Genomic DNA, 10152 nt, shown 5'->3' on the forward strand with positions numbered 1-10152 from the left:
AAGTGTGGAATTGTGTGTGGTTACTAATGCCTACAATTATGCCAGCAAGTAGTCATTTGTTAAATGCTGTTTCAAAATCAAACGTGTCTGTCAAACTATAATAGACAGTTTCAAAAATCATTGACTTATATATTTATAGTAGTATTGCACTTATACATTTTTTTAGCTACTGATTTTAATGACTACACAGTGTGGCGATACCACATTTTTGAAATAATGTACTTTTTTTGTTCCTTTAATATTAAACTCACTAGTCATTGGTCACACACTGCATAATAAATTGTTGCCAGCCACCCACTTCAAATGCATTGGACGTCCATTAGTGACAAACTAATTTAATTCACAACAGAAAATAACTCGAATGCCAAGTTGGTAAGTGTGACGTCCAATAATTGTCAATGCAATGGCATTATAATTAATTTAATTGACCAGACTACAAATCGTATTTCTTTCATTGTTTGGCTTGGCCTGCAATTAATATACTCAAATGTGCCTTTTTTCCATTGACAGCCTGTTATGTTGGTTTTTTTTTTTAGCCCATAGTCCTCTGAAAAATGTATACTGATTGATTTCTGATTGATTGATAAATCTAAACAGCATATAGGTAATCATTTGTATGGCAAATGGACACGTGGAAATACTGAGAAATGTTTTACAGTGTCTCTGAATGGCAGAAAGTTAGGCAGCGGGGTCCAATCAAAATTTGGGATAAAATCCTCCTGCTGAGATTAGAGTGGAGAAAAACAGCAAAGCAAGATAAAGGTTTTGGTTTACCTGGGATGTTACTAAACAAGACTTGAATATCATTTTCATTTTTTCACCAGTATCTCTGTCTTTATAACCACTAACTAGCATGAGTAGTTTTGCAGCTGCGACAAATGAAAGTTCTTTCCCACTCCTCATTGCGAATGAGTGCGTCATCCACATTTGTACTTTTTGGTGGAAACAAAACGTCCCGGGTGCTGCGAAAAAGGGGCGTCGGGCTTGTTATTTTTTGGCCTTTCAAGCTTTTGAATTTGAACCTCGCTCGTGCAGCAATGCGTGTCTGTCCACGGCGACAGAGACTGTGGGAATGGTGGCGAGGACGTCTCATTGAAACCCGGGGAGGAGGCGCCCGAACGCGGGTGTGCGTACGAGCGGGTCAGAATACTCCGTGGGTTCAAAGGGCCCCCGAGCAGGCATTTAAAGGCTGACAAAAGAACTTGGCAGATCAGTAAGTGAAGCCCAATGTAGTACATTAGTGTCAGGACCCCCTCTGCGTCCCTCCCACTTCGCACTTTCATCTCTGACACGGACATATTGACTGAAAGGAAAGGAGGGGCGGCAAGGGAAAAGGGGGTTAAGGGGTGGTGGGGTGGGGGTCCCATTCAACTCCCAAGGTGAGGCGATTCGGACAAGCCACCCAGAAACCTTTAAGGAAAAGCCACCGACGTGTGAAGCCCCACACGGGACGGCCTTCTTCCTCTGATGTTGCCGGAATCAGCCTCACCCCATTAGCCCAACGCCCCCCACCCTACCCACCCTGACTTCCCTTTTCACACCACCAGCCATGCGCTCCTGTGGGCTACTGAGCACCAGCGGCGGGGTCGGGACACCTCCGGGGTGCCTGAGAGAGGAGCCAGAGGGGGCACCACGTTCGCCGGCTACCTTGTCGACCTTTAAACTATTACCTGAAGGAGAAGAGGTGGCGGTGGTGGTGGTGGTGGTGGTGGTGGTGGTGGTGGTGGTGGTGGTGGTGGTGGTGGTGGTGGTATTTCGGTAATTTGTCCTCCGTCACACGTTGTTTGCACGGAGTCATTAGGGCCCATTTAGGTTTCGCCCTTGAAGCGTGAGAGGGGACGCTAAGGGGAAGTGAAAAGTGAAAATTAAAACCTTCACCCTAGACAAAATCTTATTGCTGGACATGCAGGATGTGTGAAGTTTTTGACAGGCTTATATGTCTAGATGTTCCAATTCATTCTGAAACATCTGCTCAATAAAATTCGATACAAGCCTTCAAATAGACTTTCCATCATTATGTGCAAATGCCTCGCTCTATGCTATTTTCATCAGTGGCGTTAGAAGAATCTGCCTGAAGCCCAAACCCATCTTTTCAAGTGCTTAGTCTCAACTCATTTTGCACCTGCTGCTAACAGCACGGGATGGTGTGAATATGCATTTTGGTGTTTGCGTATTAGGATGTTAGTGAAAGCAGGCTTTTGAAAATTGATTGTGGTAGTAGACAGAAACCACTACTAAATGGTTGACTAGACGAGAAACGACTTGGGCTGAATCCGTCTACCGAAATCGCTAAGAGGTCTTTAGAATTTGGTGAAGAACTGATTCTGTTTGCAAATCAGGAGAATTTTACTATTTGCAGACACTGTCGTGAAAAGGTGACTGTTACCCAACAATTTGCATTCAATGGAAGATGTTCCTAAAGTGAATAACCAAAGCAGCAGTAATTGCTTTAGCATTGCCTTCATGTGTATTAAATCAAGTCTCAGTCCCGTTAAGAACCAAGTTTTACTTCAAACATCCATTTTGACGACCACGCTAAACACTTTCCCTTCACTGAGATTGTTAAGACATTGCCTAATGCATAGAAGCAAGCCAAAATGTGTCACACGGCAACAATTGTCCCACAGACATTTTTGGCGCCTATTTGACAGATACTGTAAATGTCACCACCCTTGGACCAGCAAACATCTCGTGTCTTGTTCTCGGATGGTCGTGAAACAATATTGCAATGACATAACAGACCCCGGTGGATTGTTGGTGAAAGTATTTGGCAATGGTGGCAAAAGAAATCACGCTCAATTCTGAAGTTGAAGTACTTATTTGCCAAGGAAACCAGACGAAGGAATAAATAATAGGAGTACTCTTTTTTTTTTTTTTTTCCCCCTCAGACAGTAAGAATTCAATATGTAGTATTCTTACACAAAATAGTACTTTTGTAACAAAAGTGGTTCTACTTTGGACTTCCTCCCATTGTTTTTTTGGGGGGGAAGTAAAAATGACACGTGTCCGTGAACTGAGCAAGGCCCATAACTGTTTTTTGTTTTTCTGAGAGGTGTTAGCAAATGAGGGGTTGCAACTTTTCTTTTTTTTTTTTTTTTTGCGACGTGGCGTAAAATTGTTACGAGAGCCGAACAAGCCGGCAAAGAAACTTCGGCCTGGCTTTTAGAAAAAGTGCGATTATTTGACAAACTCTAAAAACAACACCTCGGTGCCCCGCTGTAGTATTCCTCCTCAATGGCTTGATGGATGGTGGTTTACAAGCCTCATTAACGGCACAAAGGCACAGAGTCAATTAAAAATGGGCTGGAAAACAGCTTTGAAAAGGTGATGCCTCAGAATCAAAAGGATGCGGAAGCCCACCGAGCGTGTGACCCCAACACACCCTCGTAATTTGATGAGGACTTTGATTGTGAGTCGCCGCCTTCATGTTGTGGGCGAGAAGTACTAAGTGAGTGTTCAAAGCCGATGCCTGTCACGCTAATGTTCATCTGCTTATTGTGTGTCTGAGTGCCGTGTCATCAGGTGCAGCTGGCTCTCTTGGCGTTTGCCTGTGAAGGTAAAGGATTGGATTGCTTTCAACCTGGAAAGTCATTGCGTTTAACATCAAGAAGTTTTTATTAGCGCCAATACACTGGAGCGAAAATACACTGTTATTCTTTGGCCTTTGACAATTCATGATCACATCACCTTGTAACCTGACCACTCCCTCTATACCTTTTTAAAACAATCTCTTAATTTCTAGTGAGAAGCATAACGATAACCTATCAGTATCCCATCTTGGTCAGGGGTTGGGAACCTTTTTGACGAAGACAGCCATTTTCAAACATTATTCCTCGAGAGCCATACTCTGAATTTAAACGTAAAAATACATGGACATGTGAGCATTTATTATTCATTTCACCACTTTGAACGTAAAAAAAAGTCTGAATTATTTTGAGAAAATTGTTTCACTGTTGCTAATCAATGAGTATCAATGAGAGGTTGCATGCAGAAGAGTCTAATGACAAAAAATATGATTTAAAAAGGCAGAGAGCCATATACACCCATCAAAAGAGCCACATATAGCTCCCGAGCCATAGGTTCCCTACCCCTGTACTATGTTATCACCCCCCCCCCCCCCCCTTATCGCTGTTCACGTCAATGACCAAAAATAAGGAGAATTGCAAGATCATTCAAAGGCCAAAGAGATGATCTGCACCATTGAAGTCTTGAGTATAAATCCTGAGGCTTCAAATTCTCTTTCTGATGAAAAAAAATTAAGAGCAGGCCCCCTAACGCGGCTTTGTTAAGTGTACAAACACAGTTTGAGATTTTTTTTTTTTAAAACGGGTGATTAGGTTTTAATATGTGAAATTATGAAGGACCTGCAAGATGATGAGACCTGCCCTCCAACCAGGGCTTTGTAGCCTGAGAATGTAAAAGGAATGGTCAAGGCGCAGAATTACGATAATGGTCAGAGGGGAAGAAAAAGAAAGGAAAAAAAAACCGCACTTGATGTGCGGCACTGCCATTGGACCTTTTGGGTTAAGAAAATGTTCCAGAGTGCTTGGAGTGGATTCCCCTCCTTGAGCCGCCTCTCCTGGCGTAAGCTAGCCCGAACCTGCACTTCCACTCATCCTAATCGCCGAGCCCAATCCATTCCCCTGTCTAGCACCTCTTCAGAGACCGCTCGCCCCCTTTGTTCTGACAATACACAAACGACCATTCAAATGGAGGGACTCTGTAATCAGTGAAATACTAGCCTGGGGCGTTTTAGAATAGGGGAAGAAAAAAAGGGGGAAAAAGAGAAGTGAAAGAAAAGAAACGCAAGGTAGAAAAAGAGAAAGAGGGAGAAAGAAAATCTATCCATGACCAGGAGACTAACTACCTGTCTGGCTTTTTTTTTTTTTTTGCCGCAGATGTTATTTGGGAAAATGTGCCACTCCAGATGTACAATGTGAAGCTTGGCTGGTATCTCCGAGTTCTCGGGGGGGAAAAAGACGAGATGCTTCAATAAAGCGCATTTCTTTGCCAAAATATGTACATCATTCAACATGTGGGAGGGTGTTTTTTTGGCCGCAGAAAGAACAAATGTTATTTTTTAACTCGTTGAGTGCCTTTGATGTCCAATCCATTTGGGTTGGCAGCCAATGGACGAGTTTTCCCACGAGACCAGCGGTTAGAAAAGAGATCTTAAAAAGTAAATAGTGCACAGCATAGGCATTCGACTTCTTGATACACACCTATATTGATGATTTTTTCTGTTTTGATAACAACACTGATGCCATTATCAGTGCAGTGACATTTTACAGGAAAAAAAGACATTTTTGTAGAAGTCTATACAGCATGTCTTTTTTGTAACTATTTATTGTACTTATTCTGTATGTACTTATTATCTCGACTACTTATTTATGACTTATTTATTGATTATTTATTATTATTACCATTTATTAGTGCACTTCATGGTGAAGCTGTAAATCTCATTACACTTATATAATCATGATGATTTAAAAGTAAACACAGCCAAGTGTAACTGAATTTAATTTCAGAAAAAATCACCTTATACTGTTACTTGAATAAATACAACCCCCCTCCCCTCCTAATACTTTTTCGAGTTCATACAGCAACATCATTAGTCCATGCTTGCATCTGAATGACGCCCATCTGCCCAATCTGACTAAATAGCAATTTGGAGTGTGTAAAAGTAAGCTTAATCAACTTAAGAGCATGGCTCCAATCAAGGGGGACCACATGCAACGAGCACAAGCTCTCCACACAGCTCGGGGGCTTCAACTCATTACAGATTTCAGCTTTTTGAAGTTTGCGACTGACAAATTACCTTGTTGCGCCGGACTGCTCGGAGTGAGCTATGTCTTTCAAATATCTGGTAAAAGTAGCGCCCCGAGCGACTTTGGAAACTAAGACGAGACAAATATGCTTTTGCTTGAAGTGAAGCTGTGTTTTGGACGCTAGATTTGAATGGAAATTAAATGGGAGTGCCCTCCAGGCGTAATAGACTAATCATCTTGTCTTGACAAAAGCAGCACAACCAGTGTTTTGCTGCTTTATGCAAACACTGAGTGATTTGCACTGAATAAACTGCCTGCTCTATACTATGATGCGTGTGACTGAATGTTCAAGCTGTTGTGGTTTTGGAATGAATGTCAGTGAGATGAAAATGCACATTGTTGGAGTTGATGTGGACCAATTGGTCAGGTTGGCTGGCCATTAGGCAGATTTCTTCCATTTTGGGAGATCGGTAGTCAGTCAATTTAAAAAAAAGAAAGAACTGATCTTGTCTGGTTTAGAGTGAGTTAGAGAACAAATGTTCATTTGCTGCTACCTTTGTGAACTGATACAAATTCATAGTAGAAAGAGGATTGGACGACACAATTGGATATCTGTCTTTTTCTTCGAAAGGATGACAAGTGTTCTTTTTTATGGCGGCCTGATGTAATTATTTTGAGGATATAGGTTCACATTTTGGATATTTTTATTCTTTTACGACCTAAACATTGTTGACCTTGTCATAAATCTGTGGATTTTTGTCATGGCTCACATTATAGATAGACGGTATTCGCATTTAGGATACTAACAAGTGATTACCAGTAACTTGCTAGTGAATTAACGTGTTTAATTAACATTGATGGCAATGGACGTCCGATCCATTTGAAGTGGGAGGGGCCAGCAGCATTCTTTCGCTGCCTGCCCCTCCCAGATCAAACAAATTGAACGTTCATCGGCGTCAACGTCAGCCGATGAGTTAAGCACAAGTGCTCATTTCTCAAAAATGAATACGACGCGCTGGCAGTTGTAACCTGCTTTTGCAGACTTGTTCGTAAAGACACGCACACCTCCTCCTCCGCCCCCCCCCCCCTTTCCTCAACGTTGAGTCACCCTCAAAAAAGTTCTAAAGCAAGAGGGGGAAAAGCTGCAAGATTGTGCTGCGAGGAATGCGGCTCACATCTTTGCCATAGCAGGCGGCGAGGTAATGCGCTCGCTCGCATGTTGGCGCTTGTCGAAGTCAGCGTGCCTCCTTCTGTATTAATAAGCAAGAGTGCGTCCCATTGCTGGGTTGTGTTTTACTGGGCCGGGATTTGTTTTTTTTTTTTCATACTTACGGGAAAAAAGGATGAATAAGTCTCCCCACGAACCCCCCACAAAACCACCTATATACGCCCACATGTCGTTTCTCTGATCTTTCCCCAAATCTAGCACCCTACTAAGCAATGGTATCCCCAACATTTGTAAATAACAGTAAATTAACCTTTGCAAAAGTATCTGACAGGATGAGCTTCACAAGCACATTAATTTTGTCTTATTTATAAAATGTTACATTGTGTATTAATGTTGTCAATAGAATTATTAAAAAAATAATAATAATAATTGCATTGTTGGAAAAACTATATCTCAATCTTGGATGACACTTTTAGAATAATTCCATAATAATAATACTGTGTTTTCCAGACTATAAGTCACACTTTTTTTATAGTTTGGCTGGGCCTGCGACTAATTTTCAAGTGTGAATAATGTATTTTTTTTTCTTTCTGAACATGATAGCCTGTTATGTTGTTTATTAGGGTTATAGTTATCTGGAAAAAAACTGCTCCGTTAACAGATGCCTATTTTTTGTCCCATTTTAGAATATTTACTTTAAAATATCTTTGTTCTTGGTTCCTGATTTTAAAAAAAATGCTCTCCTAAAAGTGTAACTTATCATCAGGTGAGACTTATAGTCCCAAAAATACAGTAATGGGCAACAAACAGAGGAAAAATTGGTTTTCTTTTCAATATAACAACTGTTTTTAGCTAAACTGGCCTCCGTTTTCAAACAAATAAATTATATTTGGATGAATAACATAAAGCTTAATGAACCATGTAGTTATATATGCCGCTTCATAATTGTTTACAGATGGAACAAGACAACAGCACAGCACTACAAGAAGGCCCTCTTGGCGCGTTCCAGTGAAATCTGCAAATCCTCCCAAAATATCTGTGAGTAGTTTCATACACATACACTTATACTAATAATTGAAACATCCTTATCCTCCATGATAGTCAAGATAAGGGGTAGTATAGCATAAACCATCCATTGTATGAGTGTAGTATTGAGTATTTGTGTCTTAAAATATGGACGGAGTTACTTGGATGCAGTCTAATACAGAAGAAAATGGCAGGCGATGGCAATGACAGCTTCCCTTCGCGCTAATGTAAACATACCAGCGTGATCACTTTTTTCCCCTCGGGGCAAAACTATTGTTCTGTTCTGAAAGCCTCTGTGAGAGCTTGAAATGTTCCCCCCCACCCCACCTCTCTCTCTTGCAAGTTTATTTTTGCTGGTATCCAGGTGATGTGCCTGCCTGTCACATCAAGCGCTGGAAGCCTTATTTCCTCCAAACAAAGGTCAAAACAATCGACATGGGAGGGATGGGAAGGGAAGCTGGGAGGTTGTAGACCACAGTTGTTAGTTTCAAGTGTGACACTTCAAGCTTCGTCGTGCACAGGGCTGTAAATCCAGACAAAAGGATAGAAATGCTGTTTTTTTTCTTTCTTTGTAGATGGAAATGCGTATCGTCGAGGTGTGCAGGGAAAATGACCTTTTTTAATCCATGTTTGCGCAGGTGTTGGAGGTTTTATGATGCTGACAATTGATTTGTCAGTAAAAAGAATCAAAATTAGGGTTGTCACGTGATTAGAAATCAGGTCCAATTATGACATTTTCAGCATTTTATACAAAAAAAATCATAATTGCTGCACTGGAGCAAAATTTGCAGCTCAAAGAGAAAAAAAAACAACAATATCACAACCAAAATCATGACTCCATTTAGCACATTGGCTAAGTTTATTATGTAAAACCAAATATTTCAATTCAATATATTTGCAACCTTATTTTCTGATGCACAACAGACTTGCAAAGAAATGATTTGTCTTTTTTTTTCTTCTAAAAACCACTGCACCAGTAATTCTTTTTTCACATGGTTAAATTATTGGCATAGTTTACATCAAATTTGAATCCGATTATTTTCCTCCCTAATATATTTCCACGGTATCGAGACTCACTAGGGACCGAACCTCTAAATCGAGTGACTCGGACTTGAATTCAAAAATTTGGAGATGGTTACAAGGCTACTAAAATTCCGAACAAATGGGTGTTGGGCCAGCGGCCCATCCACTGTCTGGACAAATTCAAAGACAAAGACGTCAGTGCCACTGGAGGCCGCCAAAGTGTAAATTTGGCAGTCAATTCAAAAAAAGGATAGGCTAACCACCCCCCCACCCCCCTCTCCTCCATACTCCTCACATCTGTGCTCCCCAGTTTGAAGGGCAAAAGCAGCGAGTTGCGTTCCAGTCTGACGCGTCACCATAACAACACTTAGCAGCGTTACAGTACTGACCACACAATTATAATATGCTAGTGTGAACACATGTTGACAACACCTGTTGTTATGCAGCCAGTTTTTCCAAGACTAAATGCACAGATGTGTTTAAGCAAAAAAAGACAAGAAAAGAAATTGCATTAAACCTTAAGCAAACAACAAAAGGCCAGTCGACTTTACGTATAATAATACTTTGCGGTCAGTGATCACTCTGTATAGTCGACAGCTTTCCAAAAGTTTACACCTTTAACCCTCTAAAAAGTAAATAAGTACTTGGGATAATTACCATATTTTCCAGACTATATGTCACACTTTTAGGTAACAGTATAGAAATCGGACTTCTGGCATTTCACACATTCTTTTATGTTGAGGAATAACATCAGGCTGCTTTTAGGTATGAAAAGTGGAATTATAAAAATGCAGGCCAGGCCTTTGCGAGTGAAGGCATTCACATTCCCAAATGCTTTCGAAAAGAACAGCGTGGGCTAACGTTACATAATGCACACCTTGCATTCATGGAAAAGTATGCCTGATCTTTTGAGTTCACGCGGACCCATCCAGGACATCTGAGGAGATGCATATGGACCGTGACGTTTTTTTGGAAGTAAATTGATCATAGTTGCTATAAGATGTGTTAACAAAGGAGCTGGATGCCTCCAATCGTCCAGTGAGTCCCTTCATTTTGTTCGATTGTGAGGTTCTGTCTAGTGGGCCGAAGCTGTTTCACTCTCGTCCTTTGAATTCTTGAAATTTCTCATACTAAAAATAAAGTGGGCAAGTACTGGTTCAAGTAGCT

The 10152-nt window shown here is 41.0% G+C and overlaps 1 long non-coding RNA gene across 1 annotated transcript in view; it reads left to right on the forward strand.

Moving 5' to 3' along the window:
* LOC144207734 (uncharacterized) overlaps positions 1-7965 on the forward strand; it is a 39745-nt gene extending 31780 nt beyond the window's left edge. Inside the window, exon 7 of the long non-coding RNA XR_013328778.1 lies at positions 7892-7965. This is a non-coding gene — a long non-coding RNA (uncharacterized LOC144207734). The remainder of the gene's footprint in view (positions 1-7891) is intronic.
* Positions 7966-10152: the final 2187 nt, after the last annotated feature.

This window comes from Stigmatopora nigra, chromosome 14 (genome assembly GCF_051989575.1).
Source record: "Stigmatopora nigra isolate UIUO_SnigA chromosome 14, RoL_Snig_1.1, whole genome shotgun sequence".
Taxonomy (NCBI): Eukaryota; Metazoa; Chordata; class Actinopteri; order Syngnathiformes; family Syngnathidae; genus Stigmatopora; species Stigmatopora nigra.